At 38.5% G+C, this 12,176-nt stretch overlaps 1 protein-coding gene and 1 pseudogene across 7 annotated transcripts in view; one reads left to right on the top strand and one right to left on the bottom strand.

Moving 5' to 3' along the window:
- Window positions 1-9,481: 9,481 nt before the first annotated feature.
- Window positions 9,482-12,176, top strand: part of WDR72 (WD repeat domain 72) — a 299,038-nt gene continuing 296,343 nt past the window's right edge. For 5 of the 7 annotated variants that reach the window (XM_087427411.1, XM_087427430.1, XM_087427406.1 and 2 more), the window contains exon 1: window positions 9,482-9,559. The gene's annotated coding sequence lies outside the window, so the exon portion shown is untranslated. The remainder of the gene's footprint in view (window positions 9,560-12,176) is intronic. The other 2 variants (XM_087427436.1, XM_087427414.1) reach the window with 2 other exon arrangements.
- Window positions 10,549-10,628, bottom strand: LOC147917560 (U2 spliceosomal RNA; annotated as a pseudogene).

Raw genomic sequence — 12,176 nt, 5'->3', positions numbered from 1 at the left:
CACACAGACAATTAGTAATTCCCATCACAGTCCCAGAGAAATCTGACAGAGCATCACATCACAAAATTAGAATTTGGGGGAGAGGCAACAGAAAGTTCATTTACTTGACTCTCCATTTCAAAATCCAGTACCTAGAAACTCTCAGTGTTGATCAAGGTGCAAGAAAATGCTGTGTATGAATATGCTTTGTAAACTGTAGAGTCCTGCATAAATGTGAAATGTTATTACCAAGTAGACCTGGGCACTTCTGTGGACACTAGCTTTGGTTTAAAGTTTGGTAGTGAGAAGATGATGATAATGGGCACAGATGAAGTTTCTAAGTTGACTGTAGATTTCAATTATCACTCATTCCCAAATGATCTGGTTCCTTATCATTGTGAATACATGTATGTTTAGTTCAAACATTGAAATTGCAGTAACCAGGACACAAAATAAAACAAATAAAACATACCAAAACAGAAAGACAAGTTTCGTGCGTAAACAAATGTGGTATATTCATAAGCGGAATCATACTCAGCACTAAAAAATAAAGAATTATGACACAAATAACATGGATAAATATTTAAAACTTTATATGGAACAAAAAAAGCCAGATACAAAAGAGAACATACTGTATGATTCAATTTGCATGAATCTCAAGAACAGTCAAAACTAACCTACAGTGACAGAGATCACCAGAGTTGTAGGGAGGGTGGTACAGGTTTGATGGGAAGTAGAGAGAAGAAACTGTCTGGGGTGAAGGTTTTTTATTATTTATCTTTATTGGGTATTGTTTTCACAGGTGTATACGTTCTCATCCAGTTCTACACTTAAGATCTATACGTTTCTCCATATATATTTTTTACCTCTATATATTTTTTAAAAGGTGAGCTTTCCTCTGTTCTCTCTTCTTCTGTCTTCTTGTTTCTTCTCCTTCACCTATCCCTCTCCCTTTCCTTCCCCTCCCCTCCTCCTCCTGTTTCTCTCTCTGTATCTTTCTTTCTCTATCTCTGTCTCTCTCTCTCTGCAAACACACTAGCCTTTCTATTTAACTTAGTCTCTCTCCATCACCTGTCCTAGTGCCCAAGGAAGTAAAGTCCTTTCTCTTTAATTTCTATGAATATTGACCTAGGTTTTAAGCTGGATTAACCTCAGGCAATCCTCTGAAATTCAGAGCAGAAACCTCCCTGAACCAGACTCTGTCTTCCCTGAGCCTGTGATGCCAAGAGCTTCTACTCACCCTCACGGAACGAGCATGGCATTGAGGGATTGAGGGGGCAGGAGACGTTGGAGAGGGGAAGGTAAAGAACAGGAGTCTTTTCTAGCTCTGCTATAAACTATCTCTGGAACACTGAAACATTTTTGCGTGATTCATCTAATCAAATTGAATAATTATCTTAAAATGACTTTTTTAACCTTACTTTTTGGCCTGTTACTATATTATCGCAGAGGGAACTTATCTTGACAACTTCCTAAATTACCCAGGGAAACCATTTCCTGTATCTCTAGGACCTGGTAGGTTATCCACCAGGTTAACTCAGCTACTGATGTAAATTATTGCACAGAAGACTTTAACAGCCTGAGATCTAACAATCTGAGATCAGTGAGCAGTCCTTCAATAGCCACGGAGTTAGGAAACATCCCTCACTGAAATTTTTGGATCTTAGACCAAAATAAAATCCAAACATGAAATAAATTATTTCAATGATTCCTGAAGAATATGCCACAGCTGGACTTACAGAAATACCTTTATTTATTCTTTTGGTCAAAGCACCAAGAATCTTATTTATCGTCTATCTGCCTCACTAGACATCAAAGGGTGAAACAGCTGACAGAGGTTCTCTCTTGGGCAAAGAATCATAGGAAGCCTTTTCTATCTTACTCACGTCTGCATTTGTTTGTTGTTTTGTTTTTACAATTAGTATATTGTTTCTATAATTACAAAAAAGTCTAACAATATAATAAAAAATACTTCTAGGATAAGACAGAAATAAATGGGTAATTATAACAGTCTACACCCACCTTGTGGCCAGTATTTTGTAAAAAACATAAACCTGGACAGACTTGTCCAAAGATAATGTTATAAAAACCATCTAGAACAAAAAAACCTGACATTGACAGCAATTTCTGTTCTTCTCATTTGATTTCCAAGACAAGGTGGTGTGTGAGCACCGTGAGACTTGAGGCTTTTTACAGAAGAAATCAATCCAAGTCTATAGCATTTTCTTAATATCTTAACATTCTAGTATTATAATATGGTAGATAACATGGAGCAGCTGCATTGCCAGGCCTGTTCACTATTCCTACAAAGATCAACATACTACTGAGTCAATCTTTCAAGCCTTCATTTTTAAATATAATATTGAAATACGAAGGTTCGATTGTGAGAAGGACTCAATTGAGAGGTGCCTCTCTGAAATTCAATAGAAGTTTTGGTACTTGAGTTTACAGGTTTTAACTTTCCATTGGATTAGAAAAACAGACTGTAATGTATTAATGAGAGAGTTTAGCACCACATTATGCCAAAATGCCAGTGCATATTGGACTTCAAAATGCAACATGAGCAAAAGCTAAAACCAATCATGAATAATTCAGATCACATTACATATGTCAGACTAGAAAAAGAAAGAAATTTTATCTCGAACAGGAAAGATTGTTTAGCATAAAAGGTCATTACGTGGGACCAGAGCCAAACAAAAGCATTTTAGAACACATGCCCTGTGCTCAGGTATCTGAGAGAACTTGTTTAATAATTTAAATTGATGTAGCACATGAATTAATGTCCCTTCCTCACCACCTCTTGTTACCTCCAGAGAGTAACACTGAATCTCCAGTCAAATAACTTCTCCACAGACTGCCTGCCATGTGTCAGCATTGTGTGACATACAAAAGGTACAAGGCTTGACCCCAGATCTCTAGTGCTTGAGTAAAGAATGCTACAACAGAAAAAAATAGAGAACACAGGACAGTGCTAAACTGTGTAACGCAGACCACAAGAACTAGTGGAGCAGTATAACTATTTGCGCCACAGGCTGCGAGGGAACAAAGGGAGCATTGATTTCTTACTTGATTCCCATTTTTTTCTGCTCAATCAGTCTTACACACCACTGCCAGATCCATTGTCCTAATGTGTAGCTCCAATCACATTACTCTTTCACTCAAAAACTTGAGCCTATCCCCAGTGATTTGTTTGAAAGTCTTTACCTTGACATAACATTGGCCTCCAAGCCACCTTACCAGCATCCTCCTGCCACCCTCCTCACTCAAAAGCCTCCAGGGTCTAGGCAGGCAAGGTGACAATGTGTAGCAGCCTGTTTGAAAACTACAGAGAGTACAAAGACTAGTCAGGACACACCTAAAGGCATTCAGATTGTAAGTGGAAAAAAATCATGCTGGTCGAACAAAAGAAGGCTGCGGTCCACAGTCAACCTGCTGGGCCACACGCTACAACCCAGTGAGCCTTTACTCTGAGCACCGTTTGTCTTTCCCTTCACTTTTTCTTGCCTTTCCTTGGCCTTCAATGCTCATCAATCCACATTTCACCTTCAAGGCTGATCTTAAATCTGCTTCCTCTAAGAAGTGTCTCAAATCCCATCAAACCAGCTGTAAACTGTCCTTTCAAGTTTCATAGCTGTGGCATTTATGTAACTTGTTCTTTTAAAAAATAATAATTTGTGCACTTAAACTACGTTCCTTACTAAGTAAAAAAAAAAAAGAAGTTCCTTGAGATTAGAGATTTCTTACTCATCCCCAGGTACATTGTGTTATTAGGTGCTCAATACATTTTTGACAAACTTAATTAAAATTGCAACATGAGAGAATATTTTTTTAAAGTACTTCTCAAGTTATTCACCATCTATGTGGGAAGAAAAGTCACATGCCCGTGAATTGATTTTTTAAATTAGTCACATGGCAATTAAAGAAATTCCGTGACAGTCTATGTGGAAGTGCTAAGTAAGAGGCACCAGCAGAAAGTGGTATAAGTTTCAGAGGAATGTGAGACCACTGAGGACTGGGCTGGACAGGGAAGGCTTTGGGAGGTGGGCTGGGATGGGGTCTTAGCTAGGTATTGAAGGTTATAGAGCGTTGGGATATATAAGATAGTAAGGAAGGCATTTCAGGAAAGAAAGTTCTGATTGTGACCTTGACAAATCCACCTGTCCTCTCTAGGTGAAACTTCTCATCAACATGATGGAAATATCTAATTGGATAATCTCTAAGTCCAGTTTCAAGTATGAATAAAGGCACAATGTACGGTGTGTTTGGAGACAACCTGTCGTAGAGGTTAACGGCATGGGCATAGAAGTCAGACAGACCTGGTTTCCAGTCCTGGTACTGCCGTTTCCCACATGTGTGACCTTAGAAAGTTGTATAACTTATTTAAGCCTCAACTGTTTTCATCTATAAAATGAGAAAGATACTAATAACGCAAACTCCCTTGGGTTGTCAAAGGATTAAGTGAGATAATGTGTTACAGTACTTTGTACAATACCTAGGATAATTAAATGCACAGTAAAATCTAGTTATTATTTTTGTTATGAGAAATATGCCTACTTGGGAATGTATAAAAACATTGAATTAGGCTTTTCCTGTTTTCCCAGAGTGGGGACTTGAACTTAAAGCTATGGACCAGTAGCTGACAAGCACATTCTGAAAACTCTTGAAAGATCAGACACCTTTTAAGGCTTTTTAGAGGTAACTAAGCCATCTCATCTACTCTACAACCATCACCCCATGACAACTCTCTCATCCAGTCTATACAAGCAGAGGAACGTGCAATGGTGGGAGGGAGGAAGAGGAGAGTGGAGGAAACGTCAGAAATGTAAGTCATCTGCCAAGACAAGAGTTTTATATTATTTTCCCCCTTTCCTCCCCATGAAAGAGGAAAGAAGCGTTCAATGCTCTTTTTAAGAGGACTTTTTAAGAACTAGAGTGACCAAAAAGCTGTGGAATCTGATGATGTCATTTAAAAAACTTTAGTTTGGGCCGGCCCTGTGGCTTGGTGGTTAAGTGCGCGCGCTGCGATGCTGGTGGCCCGGGTTCGGATCCCGGGTGCGCATCGAGGCACCACTTCTCCGTCCATCCTGAGGCCGAGTCCCACATACAGCAACTAGAAGGATGTGCAGCTATGACATACAACTATCTACTGGGGCTTTGGGGGGAAAAAAATAAAATAAATAAAATCTTTAAAATAAATAAATAAATAAATAAATAAAAAATAAAAAACTTTAGTTTGCTGAAGGAATTGAGTGGAGAAAAGCATATGGTTTTCATGTGTGTGCCCCCAACAAGGTCAGTTGTATGTACAGTCAGCCTAGAGGAATAATGAGAGGTGATATCAGAAAGGTAAACAATCCACATTGTGAGACTCTTGAATTATTAGCACTTGAAATTTATCCTGAAGGTAACAGGGAACACTTGAGGTTTGGGACCTGGTCAGTGCAGATGTTTATGAGGGTTAAATGAGCTATAGTGTGTAGTGTAGGTTAGAAGATGCAGAGCCTAGAGACATGGAGGCTGGAGAGGAAGTTGTTACAATAATTCTGATGACTCTTAGCCTACATTAGAGTGATGACTATTAAAATGGAATATAATAGCAAGGGTGTTCTACATGCAGAATTTAAAGGTCTTGGCAACCATCTAAATCTAGGGAGTAAGAATAAAGGATAACTAACTCGATTTGAAGTTCTTGAACCTAGATCATGATTAGGTTGGCCACTACTTCCCCCCATATGCCTTTATTGAAAGGAAAAAAAAAAGCTATGAATGGTGGTTATTTTAAGTGAAAATATGAAGAGATCAATGTGGCCTAGGGTCATTTCTCCTTTCCAACTCACCAAAAACTTCTTCATTCCTTATCCCACAACTTCCTCCCAAAGATACTGTAACTATCGCCACTAGTTCTCTCCATCTCTGAGAATGGAGCTGGTGCAAGATGGTGTGACTTACTGAATGTTGAGGTAGAGATATAAAGAAGACACATGGATCCCTGAGAGATTTGGCTGTGGGTCCAGAAACATGAACAATGAGCCAGATTCCCCAAATCTTAGATCAGAAGTCATTGTAGCACATCACAATAGTTGCTCTCTGTGGGTTCCCCTGAAGGTGGGAGGTTTTTAGCTTCATCCACTCCATACATCCACTGTAAGAACACTCCACCAGCTGCAGAAACTAGCAGCAGAGAAATTTTTTTCCTTTATGGATTTTTTTGAGGGAAGGGACACAAAATTACAAGTTGAAGAGTTAAAACACAATCACTCACCTCCATAATAATCACTCTCCTAACCCTAATCCTTTCCATTGGTATCAGGCTTGATCTTGCTTCAATCAAGATGCTAACTGAGCATGAAGAAGCCACAAGAAATCAATATTTCCAATTTCTAGAATTCAAAATTTCAGACCTGAACCAAGGCCACAGGCTCAGGCCTAGGGAGTCTCATGGACATCTGCTGCCCCCTCCCAATTTCATCCATTTATTCAGTTATTAAAAATATATTTATTAAAGGCCTATCTGTGCCAGGCACTGTTCTCTTAACAGGAACATAGCAATAAACAAAATATACCTTCCCTCAAGGAGCTCATAGCCTTGTCAGGAACACATCAGGACATAAAAGCAGAATGCTATACCTGATATAAATGAGCAGAGGTTGCTACGGGAGTGATCAGCCAGCATAGACTTGGAGAGTCAGGGAATGCTTTCCCAAATTCAGACATAAGCTGAACCTGAAGGAGAAGGAGAAGGTAGCCGGGGAGAATCAAGAAGTAACATTCCAGGCATGTGCAAATGCTCCAAGGCAAGAATAAACATGTCTGAACATGGCATGACATGGAAGGTCAATTAGTATCACCGGAGCCTAGAGAATGGAGGGAGAGGAGGAGGTTGGCAGGAGAAGTGGGGCAAAAAGAAAGAAGTCGTAAAGAGATTCCAGGAGCCATATCATAAATGAAGGCCTTTGTAAATGAAGGCCTTTGTAAAAGAATTTGATAAGGGATTCAAGGGCAACACACAGCAGTCAAATTTACTTTGGGGACAGGTAACTTTGGAAGCTAGGTGAGAATGAATTAGAATTAGAGGAGAATATGATTGGCTGCTGGGAAACCAAACAGGGAGAATGAGGATGGCTTGTGGTAGCAGGACTGGAGAGAAAGGAATAGATTCCAACACTATTGTCAAGAGCGATTTGCAGGCCCCACTTTAAATTATATGTGAGGAATGAGGGAAGGGATGGAGTCATCCTTGAGTAGACGTATGGCATGGGGGTTCAGAGCAGAGGCTCTAGTCCTCCCATTTATTAGCTGTGTGACCTTGGCCAAACTTCTTAAGCCACTGTCCTTTGGTTTACTCATTTGTAAAATGGAAATAATGACAAGGCTCGCCTTCCAGAGTGGGTATGAAGATTAAATGTGATAATGTACATAAGGTGCTCAACTATTACCTGGCACATACCAGTTGTATTAGTTAGGACATAGGCTCACTTGCTGTAACAGAAGCCCCAAACTATGGTGACTAAAATAAGATAGAGTATATTTTCCTTATATCCAGGTACAAGCAGTCCTAGGAAAGCAAGCTGGATAGCCAAGGCCTCTTCATTCTTATTGCTCTGCCATCATTGAGATGATGCATTCGTCCACTTGGGAAGAAGAAGAAAGGAAAGTGAAAAGGAACAGCACGTACAGCTAAAATTCAGGAACTCTGTGTCATTGTAGAAAAGGGGAGGATGCATATCAGGAGACAGAAATATTCGATGTATGTTAATGTTTTATAAAGATAGAAATTAACTGCTTGAAGGAGAGGAGAAAAACAGGAAAAAAGCATTTCTGGTGGGTGAGACTTGGTAAAGTTAAGACAAAATATTTCCAATTTTATTGAAGGAGAAGGATTTAGACAAAACTGTATTATAAAAGGATTGTGAGGAACCCAAAGGATTTGATCTTCTTGTAATAGGGATATTGCGAGAATTAGTTAAGGTATTCGGAACAAAGCTACAGCAACTCCCACATATTATTAATGAACTATCTTCAAGGAGAGGGGAAATATATACTAATATTGAGAGAAAAATGTGTAAGTCCACAGGAAGTTGCTATGGATTCCCTTTTCTACGGAGCAAAGCATGACATCATGGAGGAAAATATTAATGATTTTCTAGTCATGAAATGTCCAAAAGAAAACAAAGTCGTGAATGTTTGTGTCAGTGTATGAACACTTGTTTTTAGGTAGCTCATGAGATATGTGATATCTCATCTGAGAGTCACACAGCCTTGAAGTGGAGCCGACCACTTTAGGATTGCACAGGTTTGCTGCCCCCAGGTGGCAGTCCTCTGTGACTGCAGGGACTGCTGGTCACCCACTGCCCTAAACTTTCTATCTTCAAATCCCAGACCCTGATCCAGGGTCCCTGTCTCTCTCTCTCACCCAGTATGTTGGACTATCAGTTAGCTTTCTGTCCTTATGACTGTTCTTGTTTTTAAATCTGACCCTCAGTGAAGTCTCTATAGAAAACCTCAAAGAGCATTTCCACAGCCCTGCGTAATAGAATCAGGTCTTTAGCTTAGGATTTAACTTATTTTCATCCCTCCATACCATATGGGTTATTTTTAGCTCTTTATGGTTTGGCCAAGAGCAAAATCAACAAACCTAGCTGCCTGTGGTTTAAACAAGAGGAGATATACGACTCTTTGTGGACAGGGCACTTTCCCAAGCAAGAATACCTTGTACATTAAGCAGAGATAAGGACCCTGCTGGGGTAGGCTACACAGGCTATTAGGTCTCCCTGACCACCCCTCTCTTCTGATTCCTGCAGCACAGTTAACACAAGCCGAGCATTCAGCCTCCAGATCCAGGAAAGATAACCCAGGGGCTGATCCTCAGACGATCATTGTACCTACTTCTTCGTTCAAATTAGTCCTTTTGTTACAAAGAACTGTAGACCACCTGTCCAAATGGCCCATGGCTGCGTTTTGGTTATCAGTTCAAGCATATAATGCATTGCTTTTCCAATTGTTAGTGAGGTGGGAGTGCATTGAAATGTCCTCCACCCCTCCCTCCCTGCCTGCAAATCCAGTCAGGCTGTCGATGGGGACTTCTGGGTATCAGAGAGTGGCAACTTGGCCATTTTCTATTCATAGGTAGATTAATGTGATAAAGGTTTGTAATATAACCTTGAACAGGGAGGAAAAGAGTGCACCTTAGCAAAATAATGTAAGGGTTATTGTTTTACAGGAAATAAGATACAAATCACATTAATAGGCAGGAAGGAAATCAATCCTCACAGTGGTAAAGTGTGTTTATTCTTAGATACTTTAGGAAAAAACAACCACCGTCTTAGGGGTAGGTGCCCCTACCCACCCACCCCCACCCCTCTCTCAATTCCTCAGACTTTTACCATCTGCAGAGTTTCATCCAGAAGAAAAAGCCGTTGACTTTCAGTGGATGCCTTGAGGCTTCGGGATTAGTAAAGAATTAGTTGTAAAGTGGTTTTCATTAATCCACAGAGAAGCGGGAGCACTAAGGCGTAAGAAGGGTTTAGGTAATGGGAGCAACTTCATCAAAATCGAACATCATTCATATTTCATCCGATAGGTAAAAATTGTATTTTATTGTAGTTTTAGTTCTTGTTCGTATTATTAATACAGAGGAGCATGTTTTCTCATGTTTATTGTTCGTTGTTCGTTTGCATTTCTTCTTCTTTAACTGCTCATTTGTGTCCCTTGACCTCCAGTCTGATGTTAAATAACAGTAACAAGAGTGGACATCTTTGTCTTTTTCCTAAATTTATTGGGAATTCCTCTGGTGTTTCTCCATGAGTATGATTTCTACTGCTAATTGCTGATTAAAAACTCCTTTCAAATTAAGTATACTTCCAAGTTTCTAAAGATGTTCCTAAGAAATGGATGTTTAACTTGATCAAATGGCCTTTCTAGCATCGGTCATATAATTTCTCTCCTTAATTACCAATGTAGTGAATTACTTCAAGATTTCTAAATGTTGAACCATCCTAGTGCTTCTGAAATATGGCAAAGTGTTATTTTCATATTCTGCTAGATTATATTAGATGACTGTTTTTAATATTTTTGTTTCTATGTTCATATATGGAATAAGTCTGCAAATTTCTTTTTTGGTGCTATCCTCCATCACTTATGGAACTGGTGACATATAACACTTTCATAGTATGAATTGCTAATCTGTATGTCTTCATCTAGGCTTGCAATAGCTTAACTATCTCAAGTTTTCTGTGCCTTGAAGTTTGGGTTGGATTTGCTGCCCAAACATTTGGATCTGGTGCCTGTGGGTCAGAAGGGAGGTGGGGGAGAGAGCTCTTTCATTGTCTTTCTTTATAGTTTCTACCTGTTCTTGAATCCAAATTGCTAATTTTTTTCAGGAAATTTATTCATTTCATCTATATTTTCAAATTTGTTGATATAAATGTATAGTTAGTATTCATTTGAAATTGTTAAATTTCTTCATTATCTGAGTAAATACCTCCTCATTACTATTATTGTATATTTGTGTTGTCTATATGGTCTTTTCAAAGAAATAGCTCTGAAGACAATATTTTTGCTTTCCATTTCATTAATTTCTGCTCTTATCTTCATTAATTCTTTTATTCTTATTTCTACACTTGATCTTAGCCAAAAGGCCGAGAAGCAATTCTTATTTCTTTAGTATTGCAACTTATCTGCCTTCTGAGGTGGAATGTGTAGCTCATAGATTTTTATCTTCTTTTTATTTTGCTTTCAAAAAATAATATAAAGTTTTAATACATTTTGCTTTCACTGTCATTTATTTGTAAATATTAATTTATTGTTATAAGTGTAATATAATAACATCATAATTTCAGAGTACTGAAGAATCACAGTTGAAAAGTTTGCTTTATTACCCTTGTCTACCACATAATTCTTACTTGCCTCTTTAACCTGAGTTTTTAGAAAGGTTTCTTTTTAAAAATGATTTCTTTGTGGTTATTTTACTGTCCTCCTTTGCTGTTTTATTTTTACCATCTTTTAGTCATTGATTTCTTGCTCTATTGCTTTGTAGGTTCAGGATTTCTACTTTGGGGGATTTATTGATGTTTTTCTTTTGGCCTAATATGTAATCAATTTTGTGTGTGTGAATGCTTCATAGTCAACTTACTTTTAAGTGGAGCCAATTTTTAGCAAACTTCTATATTTACAATTCAAAAGAAAATGAACAGATAAATAGAAATATAATTTCAGATATGTATTTTTAAAGCTATATCAACAAAAATATAGCCTGAGAGTAGAAATAGATTTTGATGGATCATTAAGTTGTGGAGTTCAGTGGTCCTCAAAACTTGAGCCTTCATTATTCTTCTACCTTCCTACCTGAGTCACTGTTATGGACTGAATTGTGTTACCCAAAATTCATAAATTGAAGTCCCAACCCCCTGTACTTCAGAATGTAATCCTATTTGGAGAGAAAGTATTTAAAGAGGTGATTAAGGTAAAATAAATCCATTAGGGTGGAATCCTAGTCCAATAGAACTGGTGTCCTTACAAGAAAAGGAAGAGACACCAGGGTGCATGTGCAGAGAAAGGGCCATGAGAGGACACAATGAGAAGTTGGTCTCTGTAAGACAAGGAGAGAGGCCTCAGGAGAAACCACACCTGCTGACACCTTGATCTTAGACTTCCATCTTGTAGAACTAGGACTAAATAGTTTCTGTTGTTGAAGCCACTCAGTCTGTGATATTTTATTATGGCAACCCTAGCAAACTAATACAATCACACACAGACCACAGTTTCCACCACATTCTTCATAACTAAGGCCAAGTGCATTTGCTATTTATCAGTCACACCTGCACCATTGTTTTTCTTAGGGTAAAGAAATATTTTTCAGTATCCATGTCTTTATCAAATGTAGAAAAACAAAAGGTAGTCCAAATTAGATCACTTTACTCATTATGTAACTTGTCTGTTCCCAGTAGACATTAACTCATTCCTTTAATTTGCTCATTCTTTTCTCTCGGCTTGAAGGTTTGCCACACCTACAGATGAACAAACCGGTCAGTAGCTGGTCCAAGGCTATGAATTCAGGTCTCCTGACTCTTGGTTCAATGCTCTTTTCCACTGCTCATTTCATAGACTTCAAGTTTGGCTAGAAAATTTACTTTTCTCTCCATCCCAACAAATAGAATTGCATGATAGTCAAACAATTGGCCTTCAAGCTTTTGTGAAAA

This window comes from Ceratotherium simum, chromosome 3 (assembly GCF_057802395.1).
Source record: "Ceratotherium simum simum isolate JZ-2026a chromosome 3, ASM5780239v1, whole genome shotgun sequence".
Classification (NCBI taxonomy): domain Eukaryota; kingdom Metazoa; phylum Chordata; class Mammalia; order Perissodactyla; family Rhinocerotidae; genus Ceratotherium; species Ceratotherium simum.
The sequence above is the reverse complement of the archived record's forward strand: the minus strand, read 5'-3'. Positions and strand labels throughout refer to the sequence as shown.